Source organism: Mus caroli, chromosome 5 (assembly GCF_900094665.2).
Source record: "Mus caroli chromosome 5, CAROLI_EIJ_v1.1, whole genome shotgun sequence".
Taxonomy (NCBI): Eukaryota; Metazoa; Chordata; class Mammalia; order Rodentia; family Muridae; genus Mus; species Mus caroli.
The window spans coordinates 111436510-111463929 of NC_034574.1; the positions used below are offsets into that span (position 1 = coordinate 111436510).

General features: G+C 47.2%; 1 pseudogene; it reads left to right on the plus strand.

The window, feature by feature from the left end:
• Nucleotides 1-21390: 21390 nt before the first annotated feature.
• On the plus strand, nucleotides 21391-21868 carry LOC110295415 (annotated as a pseudogene).
• The last annotated feature ends 5552 nt before the right edge of the window (nucleotides 21869-27420 follow it).

A 27420-nucleotide genomic window follows, 5' to 3' on the forward strand; every position in this document is an offset into this window, starting at 1 on the left:
CTCAAAAATCCGCCTGCCTCTGCCTCCTGAGTGCTGGGACTAAAGGCGTGCGCCACCACGCCCGGCTGTATTTTGATTTAAATATAGCTTTTGTTTACATGTTGTAATTGTTCTATTTCTTTTTACTTTAATTTTTTAAGTTACACTTTGTTTTTCTTGTGTGCATCTGTGTGTAACTGGGTATGAATGTTCCCTGGTACATGTGTGGATGTCAGAGGTCAACTTACAGAGGTCCGTTCTGTCCTTCCATTATGGGAATCCCAGGGATTGAACTCAGGTCCTCAGACTTGTGGCAAGCCCCTTGAGCCATCCCTCTGACCCTAATTGTTCTAATACATTACTACTTATTGGTGACTTTTTACTGGGCCCAATTTATAAATCAAACTTTCTCCAGTCTGTTAGAGTAACAAAATATAGGTCTGTGTGTGGTTTCAGGCATCCCCTGGGGGGCTTGGAGTGTGTGTGCAGACAAAGGGTGTGTGTGACAGGGAGTTACTGTATTTATTGGTTCCTCCTTGGAACAGTCTACATCAGTGGTTCTCATCCCTTGTAATGCTGTAACCCTTTAATACAGTTCCTTATGTTGTGGTGACCCCAACCATAAAATTGTTTTTGTTGCTGCTTCATAAATGGAATTTTGCTAGCCATGAATCGTAATGCAAATATCTGTGCATTCCCGTAGTTTTAGGCGACCCCTTTAAAAAGGTCTTCAACCATCTCCCAAAGGAGTTAAAACCCAAAGGTTGAGAACCGCTGCTCTGAATCAACCTGTAAGTGGGCACCTAGCTGCACCTCCATTACGCCAGATCAGCTCGCGCTCCCTGACACACCCCTGTGGAGGAACCAAAGTGATGATGTTAGACCATGTGGGCGGGGCGGGCATCCTCTAAACGTCTTGAAGCATTCCCAGGGTCATGTGACTTTCCTTAATGCATGCACCTGTCTCAGGCCCCACCATCACCTTTCTTCCACCACATTTGGGGTCTGACGGCCCTTGCGCTCTCCCCACACCCCAACATCTGCTCCTCACATAGACTCTTTTGGCCACTTCAAATCCCAGCCCAACAAAAGATTTAGACAAATAGCTTGAGCCTGGGACAGCAGAGATGGCAGTAACTTTGTAGCTTCTTGTAGCCAGGGTCTCCCCTGAGACCCTGTGTGCTTGTATCTGAGAAGAGGAGAGTAAACACCTTCCCGCTGTGCATAGTTGATGGAGAGGCCCTTCCCCACAGGAAGTGGGGGAAGCATCTTCCTGAGGACCTTCAGCCTCATTTGCATAAAGAAATTATGTCCTATTACCAGATGTGCCCCCCCCCCCCCCTGCTTCCTGACAGGACTTCCGTTGCTGTCACACCTTTTCCTGAGTAATCAAGTAATTTCTATCCAAATACATTCCATCCTTGGAAACACTCTCCCCACCCCCCCAAGGATTCCTCACACCACTCAAACGAGCAACTTGTCTCCCCAGGGAACCCACGGAGTAGCCAACAGCTAAGAACAGCTGTGGGGGAGAAAAGGAACAAACCTAGTATTAAAAAAAAAAAGTTCTATTACTTTTTTTTTCTTACTATGTAGCTCAGGACTCTGTCCCACCAACCCTCCTTCCTCAGCCCACCCCCCTTACAGGCATGTGCCACCATGCTGGGTGGGCAAACCTAACTTTTTGAAAGCTCATTTTTGCTTTGGGCTCTTGCGTCACACCCTGTGTTCTTCAGGGCTTCTCGGCCCTCCGGTGTCTCCTTGTCTCCAAGTCTCACCTAATCTCCTCGGAACAATTTCCTGCTGGGGTTTTCAAAGAGTCAGAGAGGCCTTGCCACGCCCCTCTGTGTGTTATCTGGGGGCCAGAATGTGCAGCCGCAGAGGCTTGGACCGCCCCACCCCCACCCCCTTTCAGGCAGAAGCACATTTTCTCTTCCCTTTCACACAGTGGGACTCCATGAAGACACCATCTGGGGTGCCTGCAGAGGATGCTATTGGGCAAGGAGGGGGGGTGGGTGCTGGCTGCCTCTGCAAAGGTGGGTGATCAGCATGGCTACTGTGGCCTTGTGACTGGGAAAGGCACTGCGGACCTCTTGGCTAGCAATATTTCATCCCTTCCTGAAGGAGGAAAGAGATCTGGTTCCAAGGGAGGGATCTTGGGAACAGTATCAGGTCCCCACAGGTGCCCATTTGGCATGTGATATCTTGTCTGTCTTCCTCTTTCTGTCCTGGCTTTTCCTTCTTCTAAGGTAACACGGGGGGAGGGGGTCAAGGCACAAGTAGCTCAGTGGACAAAGTGTTTGTCTAGCATGTACAGGCCCTGGGTTCCATCTTTAGTATTGTATAAGCTGGGAGTGGATTCATAAACTTAAGATCCCAGCACACTGGGGATAAGACAGAAGGATCATAAATTCAAAGTTATTTCCAGCTAGAAGCTTGCCTGGGCTAAATGAGTCCCCATCTCAAAAAATAAACGTACCCCTGGAATTTCACAGAGCCCTTGATCTTTAGTCCTATTTTAACATACCACTCGGAAGTTATAAGCCCATGTTCATCTCTCCCAGGGGTTTCTGGGTAATGTCTGAATCTGTCTGGGCCACCGTGAAGCCCCCAGTACGTAGCACAGCTTAGACCCATAATTGATTTCTAATGAGTGTCTGAGGAATGACAGTTGCTGGGAAAGACCAGGCAAGCCTGGTCAGGCCTGTGAAGATCTACAGGGACTGGCCTTTAGTCCTGGAGGGCTGACAGCACAAGACAAAGCCAGCCCTGGGGTGCTAGGACCCCACAGACCAGGACTGAGTTCAGTATAGGGCCAAAGTAGCCAAGATTAGGAAGCCTAGCTCAGTGATGTGGCTTTGGGTTGACAAGCCAGGTGGAACCCTTGTCCTTGTAGGAACTCCAGGCTCACAGCTAGTACGGACAGCCCCTCCTCCAGCTGCAGGTCAACACAGGGAGCACAGCCAAGACATCTGGCTGCTCTTATGGATAGAAGCCATGTGTGCTGGGGTCAAGGTGAATGGCAGGGATGAAGGCTGCAGAAGAAGCCATGGTATCTGTCTGTCATTTATACTGGCCTTGAGGCTGGAGTGGGATGAGCTTAAAGACATATGGTCAGACCAGACGCCATCAGGATCTAAACCGTAGACACCCCCTTCCCACCCCTACCCAATCATCATTCATTAATTCATTCAAGATTTTTGTTCCATCAGTGCAGGGAAGAGAGTAACTCATGGTTGGGTCTTTGAATGTAACCATTTAGCCATTCTGTAGGTGACAGGAATCTGAGTCAAGCCTGAGGCTGAGGAATTAAGTTTCATCAGACCCATTAGCACATGCCAGCAAACGAAGAGGCAGAATACTAGGCATCAAACCTCCTCCCTGTCAACACACACCCCCGTGCTTCATGCTTCAAATACTGACAGCTCACCTTCCCTATATGGGCAGCTACGGGTTGGCAATGTACTCATGATCCACCTGGTGATAGTAACCATCCCCCACCCCCTACCCCTGCCAGCCTGTCTCCCTCCCTCCATCTGTGCCAAGCCAATTTCTATGTTAGTCAAAGAACAGAATTAGGAAGGTAAATTTGCAGAATTCAAATTTGCAGGGTCCCTTTCCAAGTCAAACAGAAAAATTATGGATTAGCCTGGAGCTCAGACTGGCATTCATTGTAGGACAGGCTCATTCGTACGCTCAATCGCTCACTCAGCAACTGTTCTGAGATGCAGCTGGTGGGTAGAAAGCAATGCCAGCTGCCCAGTCCATCTCCTTCCTTCTCTGGAGGAGTAAGGAGACAGGGAAGAGGGGTAGGAACATAACATTTCTTGAGAAATCATCAGGAAAGCCACCTGCTGAGGAAGCAGGAGGCCCTAGCAAGCAATAGGGAGTTAACCCCAGGTCTGAGCCAGAATACTGAGAGTCTGGGACTGCCTCATCTCCAGGTTGCATGGAGACACTTGTACATCTTTCAGACTCATCTTCCAAGGGGGGACTGGAGAGATGGCTCAGTGGTTAAAAGCCCTGGTTGCTCTTCCAGAGGTCCTGAGTTCAATTCTCAACAACCACATGGTGGCTCACAACCATCTGTAATGGGCTCTGATGCCCTCTTCTAGATTTGTCTGAAGACAGCTACTGTGTATTCGTAGAAAATAAATAAATAAATCTTAAAAAAAAAACAAATAAAACAAACCCCCAACTCATCTTCCATTTGATTTGGTTAGTGTTGTGTAAACTTGAAGCAAGCTGGAATGATCTCAGAAGAGGGAACCTCAGCTGAGAAAATGCTTTTCTAAGAATGGCCTATAGAGCATTTTCTTGATTAAGGACTGATGTCAGAGACCCCAGCCCCTTGTGAGTGGTGCCATTCCCTGAGTCAGGTAGTCCTGGGCTATATGAAAGCCCACTGAGCAAGCCAGGAAGCAGCCCTCCTCCATGGCCTTTGTGTCAATTCCTGCCTCTTATCTTGATTTCTGTCAGTGACAGAGTGTGGACCTGAGATTTGTAAGCTGAAATAAACGTTTTCTGCCCTGGCATTTTGGTCATGATGTCTATTATAGCAACAGAAACCTACCCAGGTTGGCCACCATGTCTGGGAATCAGTTCTCCCATGTCCCAGCTCCAGTTTTGCTGTTGGGGGTAGAGTTTGAAGGTGCTGAGGCTGTTTGGGAAACCCATTCAAGCCTGCAGACATCCCTTTGATGCTATTATTAGCAGCTCTGAACTGTGTGTGAGCTGGTCGAGTTCAACCAGCCAGGAGTATATTTGATCTCTGTAACTAAAACCATACAGTGGCTAAACAAATAAGGTTCTATCTTTTGCCCAAACAGAATTTTAGTATTGGGCTGTCTCACCAATTATATCAATTACACCCAGCTACATCAGGATTGCCGTCTCAGAGACCCTTCTCCAGAGGCTTGCTCACTGTCGCAGGGTAGCTGCCACAGTATTAGCGGGATGATGAGAGCTGTGGTATCTCTCCTCAAGAAATCAGGAGCTTCCCAACTAGATCTCATTGGCTAAAACTGGATGGTATGATCAGGATATTTATAATAGATTCATTCACATGCAGCACCCTTCCACCCCTAGGCTGACATATTGCAGGCCAAGTCACTCTCTCTTCAAGGAAGAATGAAGGAAGAGATAGAAACCAGGTAAGCAATCAATGAGGTCTACCAGATGGCCAAAGGAGCTCAGCAGCAAGTATCTCCTTCTTCTAAAGATGGTTGTTAATATGTTACAGGAGGTGATGGGGGAGGGGGAGAACTTCCTCCACCCCACCTTCTTTTGACCCCATAGGTGGGGAAGAAACAAGAGAGAGAGAGAGAGAGAGAGAGAGAGAGAGAGAGAGAGAGAGAGGAAGTTGGCAAGCTTGGGAACCAAGGTGATGTCTAGCTTCGACTGGTTCCTAGAAGTGTAGACAAGCTCATTTCGGAGTTCTTATTCTGTAACCACTGAGTTAGCCAATGCTAGACAGTATCCCAAGGCCAGATGGGTGATTCTTGAGCCCCCTTCTCTCCAGCAGCTAAGGCTGGAGACCTCCCGGCATTGCTGTCACTGTGGGTTCAGAAGAAGGACTGGGAATGGGCAAGCCTTTCATGCTGCATTAGAACAACATACTGATGTACAGGAGTGTTGAGGGGGCCTGTGGACTCTCCTCTGTGGTGGGAAGGTGGATGCTGGGTTCCCTACTTAGGCTCCAAGCCACTCCAGAGCTCTTTGAGTGAATTCACACTCCTCTCCTCAGAAAATCTCCAGAACTTTGCCTTGAGTGATGACTCCTCCCTCCCACCAACCCACTCACCTTCCTCTCTCTCTCTCTCTCCCTCTCTCTCTCTCTCTCTCTCTCTCTCTCACACACACACACACACACATACACACCCTGCACCCCTGTGTGATGAGCCAGATGAAGCTCTCTGAGGATGGAGGCCCAGTGTTCCCATTCCACTTAATCCCTTTGCTGATAACATTGGTGTAGCTTGGTAGATGTCCACTGGCTTGATCTATCTATCTATCTATCTATCTATCTATCTATCTATCTATCTATCTATCCAGTGTGTGTGTGTGTGTGTGTGTGTGTGTGTGTATGACACTAGAGATTGAACGCAGGTCCTGGAATCTTCTAGAAAGCGCTCACCACCACACTAAATTCCCAATCCTTCCTTTCTACTTCATTTTCAGACAGGGTCTCCCTAAGTAGCCCAGGCTGGCCATACATTTTCTGTCTAGCCCACACCAGCTTTGAACCTGTGATCTTACTGTCTATGGTTCTTGGATAGCTTCACTACCAGGCCCAGCTCCAGGATGTGACTTGATAAGTCTAAGTTTTTATTGTTTAAAAACCTCAGTGTTCTCATAGCCTACCCAACAGTGCCACTTATTTAACAGGGTTTAGAAGTCATTGCTGTTGGCTTGCTGTTGGCTGGCTGGATGAATGGGCTCATTGTGAGCTGTTTGGTATGGCAAGACGCCTGCTGCATTTGTGTAATAGATGTATAATCTGAACTCCTGAGAACACCGGTCAATAAGGGGCAGATAATCGTCATTGCCTCATCGAGCTAGGTATGATAGCTCACACCTGTAATCCCAGCACCCAGGAGGCTGAGGCAGGATTACTCTGAACTCAAAGCCAGTCTGAGCTACATAGTGAGTTCCTGCCGAACCTGTGCTACTCAGTGATACTTGTTTTCAAAAACAAACAAAACAGCAAGCCAAAGATGGTGCTGCAGACAGAGGTAATTCCAGCACTTGGGAGGTCTGGTCAGAGGATCAGGAATCCAAGGTCAATCTGGATTAACTGAGCTCCTGCCTCAAGGCTCAAAAATCACTCCTTCCTGCCCTTCTAACCCCCAACAACAAAAATCCCAATTACTAGCGTGATGGATGGATGAGCCGTCCTTGTGGGTCAGCCTTCATAGCCCGTATCTTGTCGAATTCACCAATTCTGGTGGGGCATCTCACTTGTTATAGGTCTGAAGCAATGTTTGTAGTGTGGGAACTGGAGGGGCAGGTCATGAGAGGCAGATTCCAGGTGAGGAGGATGAGAGCAACAGTGTAGCAGGATTCGGCACTCCTGCGGAGAAACTTACAGAGCTCACAGGCTGTTGAAATAGGCATGCCCGGCTCAGTGCTTGCGTTCATTTCCCATCATGGTTAATTATTGCAGCAGGTGTGCGATAAGACAGGGCACTCCCTGCAGTCCCGGGTGGTTTATCTGCAGTTTTACAGCCCCCATGCTTGGTCGTGAACCTGATAAGAAGCTGGGTGATGGCTGTCCTGACTGTACTTAAAAACTCGGCAGAGATCTATGAGCAACAAGTGGGCAAATATTGATATCGGAGTGTCACCAAAGAGTGATGGGGACCGAAGTGGGTTGGAGCTGGTCCAACAGCCTCAAGCTGCCGGTGTGGCTGACCAATTCATTCTCCAAAATGGACAACCCAAGGCTGGCTTCCAAGCTGGGATTTGTTTCCAAACTTGATTTGCCTCAAAGTAGGTGATCAGTATTAGCCCACCTCCCATCTAGGATATAACTTCAAATTCTCTGGTTGGTCTGTTATCTTCCTGGTCCTGAGGTCTTGGGTTAAGCCTCTCATGTATGGGTCAACTCCGCTGGCTTCAGCTCCAATCTGATGTCAAATGAGCCTTATTTTGGCTCCCCCTCCTCCAACCATTTAGGGTTTGTTTGTTTTGTTTCTAAAATTGCTAGTTGATTTTATTTATGTATTTATTTATTTTTATTATTTTTTTCGAGACAGGGTTTCTCTGTGTAGCTCTGGCTGTCCTGGAACTCGCTCTGTAGACCAGGCTGGCCTCGAACTCAGAAATCTGCCTGCCTCTGCCTCCCAAGTGCTGGGATTAAAGGCGTGTGCCACCACGCCCGGCGATTTTTTTTTTTTTTTTAATTTTGAGACAGGGTCTCATTGTACAGTCTAGCCTGGCCTTGAACCCAGGGTCCTTCTGACTCAGTCTCCCAAAAGCTAAAATTACAGGTTTGTGTCACCAAGCCCGGCTTTCCCTGAGCATTTATAAGAATCATCTTTAGGAAACAGCCAGCTGCCAATTTTTGTATAGCCAGGATCTAAGGACAAGTTTTATTCTTATACCTGAGATGGAGGAAAATCTCATGGCTGGATATGGTGGTGCACACCTTTAACCCCATCACTCAGGAGGCAGAAGCAGGAGCTCTGTGAGTTCCAGGCCAGCCTGGTCTACATAGAGAATTCTAGGTCAGCCTGGTCTACAATAATGAGATCCCCCCCTTTTTGGCTAAAATACTGTGAAACATATGATTTATATAATTCAAATTTCACATTAAACAGTTATGAGACACATTGTGTAGGCTATAAAATTCTGTTGGCAAGTATTTGATTCAAGCCAGGCATAGTAAGACCTGCCATAATTCAAACCCTGCTGTTGGGAAGCTGAGGCAGGAGAATTGCGAGCTCAAGGCTTGCTGTGGCTATATAGCAAGACCCTGTCTCAACACAAAATGATAGTTGAGGGGCTGGCTCAGTGCCAGCAGGAGCCTAGTATAATTCCATCCTCCACAGGGGAGATGGTAAGTAAACGAATAAACAATGTTACCTGAGCAAACATAATGAGTGTCTTTGTATCTTAATCAAAACAAATTTGCATTATCATTTTTACTGGCTGCATAATAGTCCACCATAAGGACACATTCACACTATTAACTTCCTACCCATGAGAATCTGGGTTGTTTATGGTAAAATACATGTGTGTGTGTGTGTGTGTGTGTGTGTGAGAGAGAGAGAGAGAGACAGAGACAGAGAGAGAGAGAGACAGAGAGAGAGAGAGAGAGACAAAGACACAGAGAGAGACAGAGAGAGAAGAGGGGGAGAGAGAGGAGAGAGAGAAAGAGAGAGAGAGAAAGAGAGAGAGAAAGAGAGGAGAGGAGAGAAGAGGAGAGGAGAGGAGAGGAGAGGAGAGGAGAGGAGAGGAGAGGAGAGGAGAGGAGAGGAGAGGAGAGGAGAGGAGAGGAGAGACTCCAAGGATTGGCCCCAGGGCCTCACACAAGCTAGGCAAGAATTCTATCCCTTATCTACCCACTCAGCCCAAGAAAGAATTCCTTTAAGAAAAATAAACCACTTTAAAAAACTCCCAAACAAATGATTTTGTTTTGCCTTGGAGTCCTGTGGGCACAGGACATAGCTTCCCACAGTTGACATCATGTCAATTTCAAATTTTTTCCACCCAGCGCACCCGCCGAGCCCCCCACCCCCCCCCCCCCCCCCCCCCCCCCCCCCCCCCCCCCCCCCCGTGCTGTCTCAGAACCTTCGCTCTGTTTTCACTCACTCTGAGGGTCAACACAGTACACATGTTCTTTTTAGTTTATTTATTTTAACGGTCTTTTAAGAATGCTCAAAAGAAAAACATTCTTAAGTCTCTGGCTATACAAAAACAAAACAGCAAAATTCAAACTGCTTCTGGTTGAACTTGGCCCAGGGAGGATTTGCCAGGCTCTTTGTATTTTTCTTTTCCTTCCTTCCTTCCTTCCTTCCTTCCTTCCTTCCTTCCTTCCTTCCTTCCTTCCTTCCTTTTGGTGAGAGAAGGATAGAGAGATGGAGGAAGGGAGAGACAGAGATTTACAGAGAGACAGATATAGACAGACAGACATAGTCAGACAGACAAACAGAAAGAATATCAGTGCAGGTGTTGCTGGAGGCCAGACCAGGGGAGCTGGAGTTACAGGAGGTTGTAAGCCATCTGTTTTGTGCTTGGAACCAAACCTAGGTCTTCTGCCAGAGCAGTGCACAGCCTTAGCGACCAAGCCAGTGAGCTGCCTGGGTCCCGCTTTTCCCTCTTTTGAAAATCATTTCTGGAGTTTTCAGAGACTGAATTACTGAGTCCATCGGCAACATTGCTAACCATCCCCAATTAATACTGACCAGCGTCTTCTGGACTCAGGGTTCAGCCTCTGGAGAACGGCGGTGTCAGTGTCCACTTGATGCTAAACGAGTGGATAGGAAGTTCGATCCCTGACCATTCTCAAAGCAGGGGACCGTGCAGGGTCTGAACGTACAGAATCTCCATCTTGCAATCTGTGAGGAAGATGTGACTCTGGACCCCTCCTCCAGTGTGACTGCGAACTGTACCTCTGGTTCTAGAGCAAGCTGCCATGTGATTCCTGCCTCCCCTCATCCCGCTATACTGCGTCTACTGTGACAGAGAGAGCCAGTGAGACCAACATGGCCCTTTGACAGAAGAAAGGCCTGGAAAGTAGATGGAGGAATTATCCCTGAGATTTCCAGTAACTAGAACAGATGGCAGGGTCAGAAGACTAGCTCCTCACTCCCTCCTCGTTGCCCCTGATGTCAGTCACACCACACTTGGCTTGAGGCTCCCATAGGCAGTGATAACACTTTCTTTCTCTTCTTTCCCATAGCTTCTACCATAGGTTGGTCCAGGCTGGTCCTTTCACTTCAAACCACAGAAAGATCCCCTGAGAAGTGCTTCCACAGAGAGCCCAGAGGGTCCACTCCCACCTTAGCTATATAAGTGACTGTCTTAGTGAGGGTTTTACTGCTGTGAACAGACACCACGACCAAGGCAACTCTTATAAGACAACATTTAACTGGGGCTGGCTTACAGGTTCAGTGGTTGAGGCCGTTATCATGGCAACATCCAGGCAGGCATGGTGCAGGAGGAGCTGAGAGTTCTACATCTTCATCTGAAGGCTGCTAGGAGAAGACTGATTTCCAGGCAGCTAGGATGAGGATCTTAAAGCCCACACCCTCAGTGACACACCCACTCTAACAGGACCACACCCACTCCAACAGGACCACACCCACTCCAACAGGACCACACCTACTCCAGCAGGGCCACACCCACTCCAACAAGGCTACACCTCCTAATAGTGTCACTCCCTGGGCCAAGCATATACAAACCATCACAGTGGCTTTTCTCATAGCTGTGACAAAAGCGACTTAAGAAAGGAAGGGTTTGTTTGGGCTCCATGGAAAGAAGTTAGCCTTTCCTAGCTTTGACAAAGGACATGGCTGGAGGAGGTAGAAGGTCATTTTCTTTGTGTAGCGGAGGGGGTCCTGCCATTGCACACCATTTTCCTGACACCTCATGTGCTTTTGAATCAGCTGTCAGCATACCCTGCTCTGCAACCCAGCAAAATGAATGTTTGACCTGAATGAGCCAGAAACAGGAAATGGACAGACTGGACACATCCTGGGCATGAGACATTAAAGAGACTACACTCCTGTTCCCCTGGTTCCCACCCACCCTTCCCTGTCTAGCTTTCCACGACTGTGAGTCCTCTGTATGCTTCCTGTTGCTTAAACTTCAGAATACTGGCTGAGAGCGGGAGCAACACCTCCTTTGTCATTCCCATATTCATTCAGTACCTTGTTCAACTTAGATTGACTATTTATTCAATATATATTCAGCATATATTTAATATACTCAATACACACACACACACACACACACACACATATATATATATATCCCCAGAGACAAGATCTGTCCCCAGGCTGGCCTCTAACTCACAATCTCCCTTCATGCACTACCATCACCACACCTGGCTACTGTGTTTTTTGTTTTTGGGTTTTTTTTTTTTGTTGTTGTTGTTTGTTTTGTTTTGTTTTTTGTAAGCACCTCAGACTCATGAGAACTTTACGTGTGTGAGCATGCAGGCAGATGTGCGTGGTTGTGAGGAGATCAAAGAGCCATCTTGGGTGTCAATTCTTGCCTCCCACCTTGTTTGAGACAAGGTTTCCCCACATCATAAGCCAGGCTAGCAGGCCCCAAGCTTCTGGAAATACCCCTGTCTCTGCCTTTGTCTCCCACAGGTGCACTGGTATTATAGACATTGCTGCCACAGGTCTTGGAATTTGAACTCAGGCCTGAGTACTTTCTCACTGACTCATATCTGCAGGCCCAGTATCTCTTGTTGTTTGTTTGTTTTTCGAGACAGGGTTTCTCTGTGTAGCCCTGGCTGTCCTGGAACTCACTCTGTAGACCAGGCTGGCCTCGAACTCAGAGATCCGCCTGCCTCTATCTCCAGAGTGCTGGGATTAAAGGTATGCACCAAGACCCCTAAGCTCCTGGTGTCTCTTTTGACATTGGACAGGAAGCTCTGTGCAGTTAGGGTTGCTGTCACACATCCTGGGCTAACACATGCCTGATAGGTTTAAGCCTCGGTGGGTGGATGTTTGCTAAGTGAAATGAGATCTAGCCATCTGTAGGTCAAAACAGCAACTCACGTGCGGTGTATGGATGCTGCCTTTCCCAAGTGCATCGTGCGTAACTCGGGTTGGTCTAAAGGTGCAGACTCAGGATGAACACTGACATCAGCTGCCTACATTGGGGATATTGAAATACAAAAGCACCCCAGAGTGGGACATTTTGAATTTCCAGACCCTGAAGCAGTGGCTCTCAAATGTTTTTGTTGTTCTTGTTTTAAACTACATTTGTCTATTTGGTTTGTCTGTGCATATGCCTATATGAACGGGTCCACTCATACTAAGGAGTACACCTGGAAGTCTGTGAACACTTAAAGGACTTGACCTTCTCCGTGTATCGTGTGGGTCTTAGGACTCGAACTCGGGTCTTTGAGCTTGGCTGCAAACACCTGTACCAGCTGAGCCATTTTGCTGGCCCCATCAGATTCTTCTGGCTTCCATAGGCAAGGCTAGAGACCTTGCATCTCATTTACAAGCTCCAGTTGCTGCCTCCTGATGGGCACAGGGGTATTCTACCATGTTGGTGAATTGCACATAGGAGCCACGCCACCAAGAACTCTGCAGCTGAGCTCTTGGTAAACCCCAGTAACAGACAATTTTATTTTTAGTTCTGATGAATGGGTTGTAGTCATTTACTTAGGTTCTTAGAAAGTGGAACTTAGTCACGGGAAGGGTTGAAATCCGCAGAGATATATGTTACTGGCCCAAAGGAGCAGAGGAAGAGCTTATGGTCTTTGGAGACCTGCTTGTGGCTTTCAGAAGAGAGGCTAAGAGCACCTACACCAATAACTGCTCCATGGGGACCCACAGGCTGCAGAGGAGGCATGGAGGGCTAGATTCAGGGTTGGGTTCCCTCCTACGTGCAGCTGGGGTGTGCACTCCAAGACTGAGGCTGGAATCTCCCATGGGGTGAATGAACAATGTCCCGCTGGCAGACGTGACTAAGTGCTCAGTGGTACTGCAACAGAGATTGCAAAAAGCACACCCTCCTTTAAAAGCAGGAGAGTAGCACAGGGTGGCTCTTTGTTGACAGGCATCCTTCTCAATCAAGAGATCTCCCCTGGGGAAGAACTAGGGGTAGGTGGGCCTCCAGATGAGCCAGGCTACCAAGAACACTGCAGTTGAGTTCTTGGTAAACCCCCAAGGGGATGGGAAACCTCCCTGCAGAGGGAGGAGGCACTCAGTAAGAGCATGTCACAGCTACAGAAGCCCCCGAGGGACAAACCTAACACTTGGCTGCATTAGGAGAGGCCATCAAGGGTTCTCCACTTTCCTTGACTCCCTGGGGATATTATGTCCTCATTATCAAGGCAAGCATAAAGAGTTGCATCTGCATATGTTAACCATGTTCCTGGGTGCAACCCAGGGTAATATGTTTGTCATAGGTTGATTTGGAGTTTTTCAAGGCAGGGTCTTGCTACAACACTGGTTGGCTTCAAACTGTCCTCCTGCCTCCTCCTCCTCCCAAATTCTGGGATTATGCCTGAGTCTGTAGCATTCTCTCTCTGTCTCTGTCCCTCTGTCTGTCTCTGTCTCCCTCTCTCCTTTCTTTCTTTCTTTCTTTCTTTCTTTCTTTCTTTCTTTCTTTCTTTCTTTCTTTCTTCCTTCCTTCCTTCCTTCCTTCCTTTCTTTCTTTCTTTCTTTCTTTCTTTCTTTCTTTCTTTCTTTCATTGCATTCCAAAACAAAGCATCAATTGTCATCTTTTCCCACCCACCTCTACTCTGCCTCATTGGTAGGCTTTGCCTCCCATGGAAGATTCCAGAAGCTGCACATTCACACCTTACCAGCTTAGTGAACCTAAGGAGAAAGGAAAGGCTCTCTCTCTCTCTCTCTCTCTCTCTCTCTCTCTCTCCACACACACAGAACAGCTGTTATTCATGGCTCATTTCCTCCAAGGCAGCCCCTTCCCGAGCCCCTCTGAACCATCCTCAGCAGGTCCCAGTCATCCAGTTCCAGTCTTACCGTGACACTACACTTTAAAGGTGGACACTGAGGTTACATAAACATACCCAGGGTCATTAAGCCACCAAGCGACAGAGCTGGAGGGCTGTTTCTCTAGGCCCATCAACATTTCCCTCTGCCACCCATGATCACTCTAGACATGCCTCCCACATGGGACTGTCCCTTCCACATCTCTGTGTGTATGTGTGTGTGTGAGAGAGACACATGTGTGGGCACGTATGTGAAGGGCCAGAGATAGACATGGTATATCTTCTTCTATTACTCTCCATATTATTTATTTATTGGCCTATTTATCATTTATTTTGAATCAAGGCTTCTTGCTGAACCTGGAGCCCACAGATTCAGCTAGACTGGCTAGCAACAAGCCCCAGGGCTTCCCCCTGACCCTCCTCCCCCCACTCCAGTCTCCCTTTGTGTGAATGAGTGTCTGTTATAAAGATCAGTAACTAGTTGGGGCTTTAGGACAAATGGTAGGGGCTGTCAGCCACTGACATAGAAGAAGGGTGCCGTGGGAGCTGGTGGGACTGCTCTGGGATTTAAGAAGAGAGGGGACACTGGCCAGAGAAAGTGTATAACAAGGACAATACAAGTCAGCTGCAGGGACTCATGAATGAACCAGGGGCTAACCCCATAAGGGCTCCTTACCAGGCCTGTATATTCCCACTTTAGGTCAAACTCCACGGTGTAAAACAGATCAAGAAAACCCCATGCAGGAAAGGGGTCAACGGAGGGCAATGGAGGGCCAGGCTAGGGCTTCAAAGAAAACAAACTAAGAGGCTGGTGGGGACAATTGGTAGGGTCTTTGCTTAGCCCGCACAAAGCCCTGGGTTTCATCCCAAAGCACAGCTTAAAACCAGGCATGGAGATATAAAAGCCTAGATTCGAAGCATTTGCGAGGCTGAGGCAAGAGGATCAGGGGTTCAAGGACAGCCTGGGCTACAGGAAACCCTGTCTCAATACAAAACAATGCAAAACAACTGTGTGTTGTGTTGGGGGCGGGGGGGCAAACAGGTGTGGAAGAGGTGGTGTTGGTGATGAACCTGAGAGATTTCACTTGTGCAAAGGCAGGTGAGTGTGAATACTAGCATTAGGCAGGTGAGCTATCCTGTTGGTTTAACCTCACCCATTTCTTCGGAACCTGCCTGCCTCCTGCCAGAACTGCATTTTAGAGTTACACTTAGAACTGCTCTCGTTGTCAAAGTACTGAGACTAACTGACTAGCGAGGACTCAGCCCTCAGCAGGACATTGAGGTCACCTACTCCAAGGCCTGGGGAACATCACAGAAAAGAAGAGAAGAACCAGAGGACAGGGACCAGGGGCTGTGGAACCCTCTCTTCTGGATAGGACTTGCTCGTTACAGTCATAACCACACAGCATCTGTGGGTACCTGCTGCCCGTCAACAGTCCATCCCAGATGATGGAGAGGACCAGGAGGCCCAACCCGTCCTGGGGAGTGGTTGGCAGTTAATGGTTGCTGGGAACCAGGAGCTAGTTTCTTCAGTGGTGTAAAAGCCTGGGAAGGTGCTCACCCTGCAGTGGGTGATACCCTGTCCTCCCCACACACATGCAAAGAGCCCTAATTAAACTCAGTGTTGGAGAGACTAGCTGGGGATGCAAGGGTTCAGTGGATGTGGAGGAGAGAAGAGAAGGTAAGGAAGAATCAGAACACTTTGCATGTGTGTCACAAACATGAGATGATCAAGGTTCAGTACATATGTGTGTAAAATAGTCAAAGAATAAATGATGTTGTCATTTTTTATAATAATAATAATAATAATAGCAGAGTTATGCCAGATATAGTGGCACACACCTTCAGTCCCATCATTCGGGAGGCAGAGGCATCTGGAACTCTGAGTTCGAGGCCAGCCTGGTCTACAAAGCAAGTTCCAGGACTGCCAGGGTAATATGGAGAAATCCTCTCCCTCTCAAACAAAACAAAACAAGACAAAAACCAAAACCAAAAAAGAAAACAAAAGAAGAGAAAAGAAAAGAAAAAGAAATAGTTTGTCCATTTAGCCTATTTAGACCTATATTCTAAATACAGGGGATGGGATTGCTGCCCCTAGAAAAAGGGAGCGTGCTTGAGAGAATAGGAAGAAAGAGGCCCCTGCAGTCCCTTCTAGTCTTGCACTCAACAGCAAACATTCATTGAGCAACTATTATAGGCCAGGCCTGCGCCTGACCCATGGCCCCTGCTTGTGTATAGCCTGTCGCTGTTAGCTGATAAGATGCCGAGGTGCGTACGTGCCGCAGAGAATGTACTATGGGCAGTCTGAAGATATTTACTCTGTCTCTCTATAGCAAAACCTACCCTGGCAGGTTTGCCCATCCCCAGCGCTGCGTGCCGCCATGCATGGCTATACAACATTATAAGGATTTGGTGGCATTTGGATGCTAAGTTGCCTGTGTAGCTGCTATAAACAGCGAGGTCATGTCCCAACTTCAAAAGGCTCGACACAGCCTTTCTAGGGGCTTCTTTCCCTGGTGCTTCGTCTCCCAGCACTTGGCTCAGGTCCTCTGTTTACTTCACACTGCTTCAAACTTCTAGATCTATTCAGGTTCTCTCGTGTGGCATTACAGACCGTTGGCCTTGTCCGGTTGGAACCCAGCCTGGTTCACAAACAGCAGACCTGGCTCCCGAAAGCAGGGCCATCAGCAGGACATTTCCAAAGGGAAGTTGGGGTCCATGTTGACAGAGCCACTTCTAGTCCTGGCTACAATCCCCAGTGTCATGGTCCCAGGGAAACCAATGAAACAGTCCTACAGTGACGGACTTTCCTGTTCCCAGATAATGAAGGCAGTTCTTCCACAGGGTCCCTGGCTGGTCTCCCAGGTGAGACAAACCAGTCCAGAACTCTCCAAATTCAGGTGACAATGATGGTACAGATACAAACTATTGCTGAAGAGTTTTGGTGGCGGGTGGTTTTGGCTTTTTGAATGTGGCCTAACTTTGAATTTATAACCTCCCTTCTCTGAGGGCTGGGATTATAGGTATGTGCCACACATCTGGATCAAAGTTTTTTTGTTATTGTTCTTTTTTTTCCTTAAAGATTAACTTATTATATTTATATGAGTACAATGTGGCTGGTTTCAGACTACAAGAAGAGGACATCAGAACCTATTACAGATGGTTGTGAGCCACCATGTGGTTTGGTTGCTGGGATTTGAACTCAGGACCTCTGGAAGAGCAGTCTCTTAACCGCTCTTAACTGCTGAGCCATCTCTCCAGCCTCATTGTTTTTTAAAACCACTGCATTTGCATGAAGCCAACTGAACACTCAGTGACTTATGGTTTGAAAAAGTCCCCATCTCTGGGGAAGGAGACAAGTCTCACTGGTGACTAGTCATCTCTGAGGAGAGACACTGTGCAGCAGAGTGGGGGACTGGAAAGTCACCCACTGGAGCCCAGCTTTCAGAACTATCGAAAGCTCACACCCCAGGCTGTTGAGACTGGAAGTGGCACCTGCCGTCCAATGAGTTTGATGCTCAGGGCCCACCCAGAGAAAGGAGGGTAAGGACTCCCCAAGCTGTCAACTGACCTCTACATATACTATGGCCTGCTTACACTTACACTTACACACACACACACACACACACACACACACACACACACACATACACACACACACACTGTGTGCACGTGCATATAAAATTAATTATTTAAAAACCTCAGTAATCCCTTTGAACCGGGGATTCCAACAGTTCATCTCAAAGCTGTCGCCAAAGGTACGTGGGGAAAACAAATCTCCATTCAGGATGAAAAACCAGAAGCAACCTAAGCAAGGTCCAACACCTGGGGAGTAGATACATGCATACTGGCATATCCATATGGCTCACTGCTGCCACCCCTACCCGAAACAAAAGGCATTCAGAAATATTTTGTCACAAGAATAATAAGCTTTCCCAGTATATACAAAATTTATTACAGGACATGGGGGAAGGTGGTATATTACAAGACAGACCGTGGAGCACGATGATACATTCCTATAAGGTTGGTTTTGGTTTTTGCTTAGTTGTGTGTGCATGTGTGCCCATGCACGTGTGTGTGTGTGTGTGTGTGTGCATTGTGCATGCAGTCACATGCACCCTGTAGCCTGGATATGGAGGTCAAAGGGCAACTTTTAGGAGCCAGTTTGTGCCTCTTTCCTCAAGATCTAGATATGGGACTCAGGTCATAGGGTTTGCTCAGCAAGCATTTTTACCAGGGGAACCATCTTGCTGGCCCAAAATACTTTTTTGAGTGTAAATATATGTGCCCATGTGTACATGTGCTCTGTATGTGTATATGTGCTGTGTAAGTGTGTGCATGCATATGGGGGGGTCTAAATAAGACTCTCCCAATTTTATATAGAGAGGCACAGCCTCAATCCCTTGAACCTAGAGCTCAAAGATTAGCCTGGTCTCCCCAGCCAGCTTGTCCCTTGGGGATCCTCTGTGTCTGTCCCCTGAGTGCCAGGATTATACGCAGCTATAAGTTCCACCTGGCATTTCCAAGCATCTGGGGAATGAATGTCATCCCCACACAACGTGCCCACAGTTGCATGTCAAGCACTTTAGCCACAGAGCCATCTCCAGCCCTCCTTTTGGAAACTGTTATTGATACAGTAGATCAGAATACTAGACTGCTCTGAGCTTAAAGTAGGGAGGGGGGAAGGCTTCACACTGAGAGTGCAGGAACTGGTTCCCAGGTCCACCATGGGTGGTCTCCTCTGTGACAAGCTTGGAGCTTGGATTGAGTCTCCCATATTCTGAACTAGGGTGGTAGCAACTCCGGGGAGTCTTTCTGAGTCAGGCAAGTCTTTCTGTCATTACTGGGAACAAACTCATTATCATAAAAGCCAGAAAAGGCAGATGGGTTTAGAGAACAACCCCAAGAGTGTCAGAGAACCAGAGATGGCCACGAGAGAGTGCTAATTTGATGTCTGTCTGTTTTGAATCATCCTGTGGCATTTGGGGTTCCTCTTTTTCTTTTTTTTTTTGGTTTTTTCTTAAGGATGGTTTCCAAGAAGTTTTAAAAAAAAGTTAATAGAAGAAACCATAAAGCTTCAAGCCACATGGGTGAGTGCCACTCGCAGAGAATGATCTCCAAACTGTTACCATCAACACAGGCCACATTTGAAGCCTCAGCTATCTAAGCAAATAGCATGCTTGTGAACCTCACCCCCACCCCAAACCCTGTTAGGAGCACTTTGCTCTCTGGAAATTGCTTTGAGAGACAGAACAAGCATCAGGTCAGCTTGCCCAGCCTCTATTTGGCACCTCAACTAGTGTCAGAATCAAGGTATCTCTTTGGAAAACTCTGTCTTCTTCTACTAGAACCAAGTGAGTCTATCCTTGTCTTAGGTGACAGATGTGAGCCAGCACAGACTAATAAGAGGCTGAGAGTTATTTTGGTCACCAGAACTGGCTGGGGATGGACACATAACCTATGCTAAGTTAATCAGAACCCACAAAGCTTAGTCCTGAGACCTGGGTTAGAACTACTGAGAAGTAGGTAGACTGTCTCCATGGATAGACTGGAAGACAAAATGGCCAAAGACATCTCTGTGACAAAATTTAGGCTGCCTGAGAAGGAACCAAGCAGGAACAAAGAAAGGTCACATTCCTGCTAACACCCTTAAAAAAAAGATTTTAGGGTTTTTTTTTTTTCAGTTAATTTTTTTAATCAATGTGTGAATCGTTGTGTGCATTTGCAGGTCCCCAGGTTATACACGGCTGTGGGCTGCCACATGGTTCATGGGTGCTGGGAGCAGAACCTGAGTCCTCTGCAAGAGCACCTAGCTAGCACCAAGCCATCCCTCCAGCCCACTTGCCCCCTTTTAAAAAGATATATTTTATTTGTTATTTATATGTGTGTGTATCTGCATACGTGTGCAGCTTCTCTTGGAAGCCAGAAGAAGGCCTCAGATTCTCCGGAGTTGGAGTTACAGACAGTTGGAGCCAGTTGATATGTATGGTAAGATCCAAATCCAGGTCCGCTGCAAGAGCCATCTCTTCCTAGCTGAGCCATTTTTCTGGTACTTGAGTAAAGCCAGGCCTGATGCTCAAATTTCCGCTTAGGTGGGGCTCAATTGTTTTCCCGTGACTTACAAAGAAGATGGGCCTGAAATAGCAGAGCTGTTCACCCCTCTGCATGTTGGAACACCAGTACGTCTGCAGAAATTCGGGTGCTAAGTATTCATTCAGTGTTTCTTCAGCAGAGCCTATTCAAGAAGGGCTCTGGGGACCTCCCAAGAGCCCTCTTGTAATTAAATCATGAAAGGAACCAGGGCAAAGTGGTTGTGAGCTTGCTTGAAGGTGGTCAGTCACGGGGAGTAGACCTTCCCTCCCAGCTGGGCCCCTGAGTTAGGACAAATAAAACCCAGCATCCAGCGGGTGGCCCGGCTCATAGAATTTCCCCTGTGAATTTTTTCACTTTCTGACTATGTAAGCTTTTCACACCAACAGACACAACAGTAAAAACAAAACTTTGCCAAAGAGTTATGGCTTTGAGACAGAGGGGACCGGGGACTGTTATACTTCATAATGTTTGATGCAGATCAAGGGAGGATGTTTATAATTTGAATCATCAGCCTGTTCCACTTGTAGTATTTAGCAAGCTATTCTCTAGCACCTGGCTAGTATGTGTGTGTGTGCCCGTGTGTGTGTGTACCCATGTGTGTGTATGTGTGTATGTGTGTGTACTTTTAAAATAATCTACGAAGGTGGCCGAGACGAGGTTCACTCAGTACAGTGAGTGTCTAGCATGCATGAAGCCCTGCGTTGGAGCCAGGCGTGCTGAGACACACAGGTAGGATCCACATCTGAGTAGTGAGGACTGAAGGATTTAAGCAGGGGTTGAAGGTCATTCTCTGCAAGTTCCAGGCCAGCCAGGGCCATAAGAGACCCTGCCTCTATCCTACAGTGACAAACAAAATCCCAACCATTTATCCAACTTGGTCCATCCAAGTTGAGGCGACTCTTTATTGGATTCCAGTGCTCTCCAGAACAAGGTCTAAGAAGCTGGGAGGGGTGGGAGACCTGAATCCAAGCCTCTGGGTCACTGTGTGGTTGTGAAGATAAAGATGCTGTTGCTGGGTATAGTGGGCTCAGGCTACATGTATTTAATCTAGGCTATTGTTAGCTGCCATCTTGCTTTCCTGAGTGTGTGTGCCTTATCTCAGCTGGTCTGCCTGAGACCCCCTGATTGTGAAACTTAGACCCCCACGTGGCCCCATTTCCACTCCGACAAGATGAAAGAAACGATCAAGAACCAGGAAAAACTCTCCAAACTGCAGGCACAAGTGCATATTGGTGGGAAAGGAACCGGTTGTAGAAAGAAGATGGTTCATAGAACAGTCACAGCAGACGATAAAAAACTGCAGTTCTCCTTAAAGAAGTTAGGGGTAAACATCATCTCTGGTGTTGAAGAGGTGAACATGTTTACAAACCAAGGAACAGGGATCCATGTTAACACCACCTCAAGTTCAGGTGTCTCTGGCAGCCAACGCCTTCCAGGCCACTCTGAGTCAAAGCAGCCGACAGACGTGCTGCCCCGCGTCTTTAACCAGCTTGGTGCAAGCAGTCTGACTAGTGTAAGGAGCCGGGCTGACGCTCTGCCCAAACACTGTGGATGGAAAAGCACCACGTGCTCCTGGAGAGGATGCTGAGGATGAAGTTCCCGATCTGGCGGAGAATTTTGATGAGGCTTCGAAGAACGAGGCAAACTGAACTGAAGCAACTGCTGAAGAAGGTGACGCTTGCAGAAGCTACAGGAGCTGCTATTTTATAGCATGACCGCTTTTTAGAATTCTTTTGTTTGTTTATTAGTGGATCTGATATTTTTAAGCCCAAGTCCCCCACCCCCACCCCATCCCTGGACACTGCAGATCTTTTCAGTGTTTGTTTATACCTAATTCATTCAAGAAGCCTGAAGAAGCCTGGGAATAAAATTTGGAAAAGGTTAATAAAATTCTTTGCCTAGTTAAACAAACAAACAAAAAAACCAAAAAACAACAACAACAACAACCCTAGGCTATCTAGGCTCTGTCCTATTATAGCCAACCTTTGATCTCTCTGTGCCTCGGTTTTCTCATCTGTGAAGTGGAGATCATCATGATAGCACCTGCCTATTAAGCATAAAGAAATCAGTGGACGAACGTCCCAGACAATGTCACTATTGTCTTCCTTATTTTTTTAAAAAATGTTCTTTTATGTGTGTGCATATTGCTTCTGTATGCATATCTGTGCACCATGTATGTGCCTGGTACCCTCAGAGGCCAGAAGAAGGGATCAGATCCCCCTGTGATTGGACTTAGATGTGGTTGTGAGCTGTTGTGTAGGTGCTGGGAATCGAACCTGGGTCCTCTGGAAGGTCAGCCAGCGCTCTTAACCATGGAACCATGCCCACAGCTCCCTAAATAATCTGTTCTGACAGTTCATTGATGCACGTATGTGCAGTTTCTATCTTGCAGTTTGGGATAGAAGTACAAAGAAGAGCAGTATATGCCCCCTGTGCCCTTGCAGAGAGATGGACTGGCCGTTTTTTATCCAGGAAAATAGTTTAGAATAAAGGCTCATTTCTAAATTAGAGTTGTTTTCTTCTAGTAAATAATAGCTCCTAGTTACTGGGTGAAAGTTGTTCATATTTCCTCTTGGGAAGCAGCTCAGCTTGGCAGATGTGGACGTTCTGTATCTGTTCAGGACAGGGCAAGTGACATCATCTCTCTGAGGCTCGGAGTGTCCTCTGTGAAGGGGTTCAGTCACAGCTCTTTGGTCACAGTCACAGGGAGGCTTCCTTGGGTGCCTTGATGCCAGGGTAAATGTTTAATCCTGGCAGTCATCACCAATGGCGTCATGGAGGAGGAGCCTGGGCGGGGTGCCAGCTATGAGTGTTACAACCAGTGGAACGTCAAGGGACACCCAGTGCCGCTAAATCGAAGGGACAGGGCAAACTAAATGTCCAAATCTATTGGTGAAGCAAAAGAGGGTGGGTGGGCTAAATCATGCTGGAGATTTACCTGCCCATCAAATAAGGCATATAGAATATTATTCAGAGTCCTCAGGTTCAAATACTGAGGAGTCAGACCACGGGAAAGGCTTTTTGTATCATCTGCAGCCGCCTGTGCGTTCCAACACCCCATCTCTACAGTCACTCTCCAGTTGGGAGAATTTGACCCCACAGAGGGCATTTTGACAACTGGCACCCAGCAGACAGACTATTGCTTACTGTCATCTTGATTTGAAATGTCACCTGTAAGGCTCCCGTGCTAAAGGCTTTGTCCCTGGCTGGTGGATCTACTCCCTCCCTGAGAAGTGACTGGATCTTGAGAGTCGATGGCTCAATCAATGGCTGTATCCATTGACAGCTCCACAATTGAACAGGCCGATGGGGGAGGGGTCAAGGGAACCGTGACAGGCAGGATCTGACAGGAGAGATAGGCCCCTGGGGCCTTTTGAAGATCTATCTTGTCCCCAGCTCTTCCCTGTCTTAATCTTTCAGCCTCCAGCCATCATAGTGTGAGCAGCCTCTCCCATCTTACCATCCTGCATCCACCAGCCCTCAGGCCCAGAGCCACGGAGCGGACTGGCCTCTGTGAAAGGCTGAAACTGATTAAAAGTTAACTGCTCCTACTTAATCTCTCAGGAATTCTGCCACGGTAACAAGCGGCTGACTGACACACCACTGAGCCTCCTACAGCTCATTGCAGACCCATCGACAGAGCGTTGCCCAGCCCCAAGTGCCAATCATGTGGAGTTGGGAAGTCCTGCTCTGTAGTCACTGTGGAGTCCCCAGGTGTCCCCAGGGACACCACACTATCAGACTGAATCCTATTATCACTGGGTTTAGGGAGAACCTCGTCATGAGGCATGTCAGGAACCGGGCTGTTCATAAATGTCTATATGTTTGAATTTAAATCTTTTGGGATAGGGCCTACCATGCCTGCTTTGCTTTTGATAGCAGCAGAGGAGAGCCACCTGCTTCCTGTCTTCCTACGTTGGCTACTTTCTGTCTCATACCTTCTTTCCATCAGCGACAAATATGCTGGGGAGATGACAGACAGGAGATGACACTCTAAAGTCAACCCCCAATTCAGATGTCCTGTCATTCATTGGCACCTAATGCTACTAGCCTGGTTTTAAAATGAATGACTTTACAGGCTGGAAATGTAGCTCGGTTGGAAAAGTCCTTGCCTGGTATGCAGAAAGTCATGGGCTTGCTCTCCAGCCCGGCACACCTGTGATCCTGGCATCTGGGAGCTATGGACAAGAATGTCAGTTCAACTTCTCTTTTAGTTCAAAATCAGGGCTAGTGAGCTGGGCGGTGGTGTCTCACACCTTTAACCCCAGAACTCGGGAGGCAGAGGCAGGCAGATCTCTGAGTTTGAGACTAGCCTGGTCTACAGAGTGAATTCCAGGATAGCCAGGGCTACACAGAGAAACCCTATCTTGAAAAACATGGCTTAGTGGGTAAAGGTGCTTTTCCTAAAAGCCAATGACCCGGAATTCACATAAAGACAGGAGGAGAGATGCATGCTTACACACACATGAAAAACACACATAATAATAACAATGAATTAATTTGATTTTTAAAATGAAGTGCTGTTGAGATGGTGCCAAGCCTGACAGTGAGTTCAAACCCTACAACCCACATAGAAGAAGAAAAGGAACACTCTCCTTAAGGTGCCCTCTGACTTACACACACACACACACACACACACACACACACACATGCGCGCACACACGCTATGACAAGTATACGCACAGGTCCAAAAAAGGAAAAAGAAGAAACAAAAGGTCATCTTCAGTTACGCATTGGGTTCAAGGTCTTCCTGAGACACATGAGACCCATGCGACCCTGTTGATGAATAAATGAATAAATGAATGAATGAATAAATGAATGAATGAGTGAATAATTGAATGATAAAAGTAATGAATGGCTTTTCACCTGTGTGTACAAAACCTTCCCTGTGGCCACATGATTTTAAAAAATTTTTTATTATTTTATTTTATGTTGCATAGGTGTTTTGCCTGCCTGCATGTCTGTGTACCACATGTGTCCCTGGTGTCCTTGGAAGACAGAGAGGGCATAGGATCCCCTGGAGCTGGGACTACAAAGTGTTGTGAGCTGCCATGTGGGTGCTGGGAACTGAACCCAGGTCCTCCAGAAGAGGAGCCCATGCTCTTAACCGTTGAGGAATCTCTCGGTTCAGACATGTGATTTTGAGTAAAGGCTCTCTCTCTCTCACACACACACAAATTCCATTGTCCTGTAATGAGCTGGCTCTGTATCCTGGGTTCAAGATGGCTGCAGGAGCTTACAACCTAGGAAATGTTCAAGGACCGCAGAGGCCAGGAAATGACTTCTCAATGATAGAGGCATTTTTGTTTCATTCCAGGACCCAATGCATCATATAGCTCTCCCATTGTTCTTGTTCCAACTGAAAGATTTGAATTCAAATAACTCTGAGGTTATCTGGACTCCATTCAAATATAAGCCGTCTCTTCGGTCATTATGCCCGTTGTTTCTGAAAGATTGTCATATGGTAAGAACCATCATCGAATGTCTTCATTTAAGATGTTTCTTTTTGGGTGTGGCTGGTCACTGACGCTTCCTTGGTTTTCATTACTTATTCAGCTGTGTCTTAAAGACCTCATGTATTTACTTATTTCTTTCATTTATTTATTTATTCATTCATTTTTTTGCTATTTTTTAGATTTTTCCCATCCATTTAAATATTGTGGGTGTGAGCAGATTGAACAACGACCAGCATTTGGACTGGAGCCTTATGAAAAGAACTTTTGTTGGGACGGGTGGTGGGGTGGGAGGAGTATGTTATTTTGGCACTATCTGTGTCACAGCCACGGATTCAAATGGAAGGTCACTGATAGAGGGGACATAACATGTTCTGTCCCTACTGACCTAGAGAGGAAGTTACTCAGAGAGAGAAGGGAAGCAAGTAACACCACCAATAATCATATATTTCTGTTCTATGTCTGTCTCAGGTGTGTGTGTCCGTGTCCATGCAGGTATGTATGTGTGCAAGTATGTGTGCTCATGCCTGCATGTATATATGTATATATGTGTGAGAGTTTGTGTATATATGTGGGTATGTGTGGACCTATGTGTACATGTGTGGTGTATCACATGAGTGTGTCCATGCACACACATCCATGTGTGTGTATGCAGAGACCAGAACAGAATACTAGATCTTTCTCTATTACTCTACTCTCTGCCTTAATTCTTTAAGGTGTGTGTGTGTGGGGAACTCTCATTGAACCAGAAGTTCTAACTAAGCTGGCTGGCCATCAGGCTCTCTGGATCTGCTGGATCTGCCTCCAGTGCTGGGTTTACACACAGAGCCCGGCATTCTTACTTACTGGGCTATTTTCTAACCTCTCAGGAACCTTCTGAACCTGCCGCTCTGACTTGCTCCATCTGTATGAATGGACAGAGCCATCACATCCACATAGTGTAGACTCTTCTGTCATTACATTGTCCTTTTGGTAGACGTAAAGTTCTATTGTAAGATCCAGGAACAACCAATCTACCACCTAACCTAACTTGTTTCCGTGCCCGCTGCACAAGGCAGGCATTACCAGTCGATGTTCCTTCTCAGCATATAGAGCCCAGTTATAGCTTTGCAATCCGTATTAGAAATCCTCCGTGTATGCCTGTAATGTCAGCACTTGGGAGGTACAGGCTGGAAGAGCTGGAGCCATCCTTGATCAAGCAAGTTCAAGGGCAACATGACTTCCATGAGACCCTGCCTCAAAAAAACAAAAGCACCCAGCTGACCTACTTCATCAGCCTTTGTCCCAGAACCAATCCCCTCTCTCAAAAAGCCCCCTTTAGACTGAATGTCCCTCCCTTCTACTTCCTGTGTGTCTCTATCCTTCCTCCTGACTCCCTCTTACTCTCTGTTTTTCTTTCTTAATGATCCTATGGTCACTTCCAGTCATCTGGCTGCTTGCTCTGCCTCTTGACCTACAATTGACTGTATCTAATGCTGTTCACAACATTCAAGCAGAAAGCTCTTGGATTAAAGGTGTGTGCTAAGGTTGAGCCACTCACAACTAAAAACAGTTTTGGTGTTTTGTTTTGTTTTTCCTGTAAATAATACAATCTCGGGGTTCGTGGTGTGATAAAATATCCTGTAACACATGGCTATGGGAGGAGAGAAAAGTGGGGTGAGCTAGAGAGGAAAAGGAGAGGGGGATGGGGAGGGGAGGAGGAAGGAGAGAGGGAGAAGGAGAGGGGGAGAGAGAGGGAGGGGAGGAGG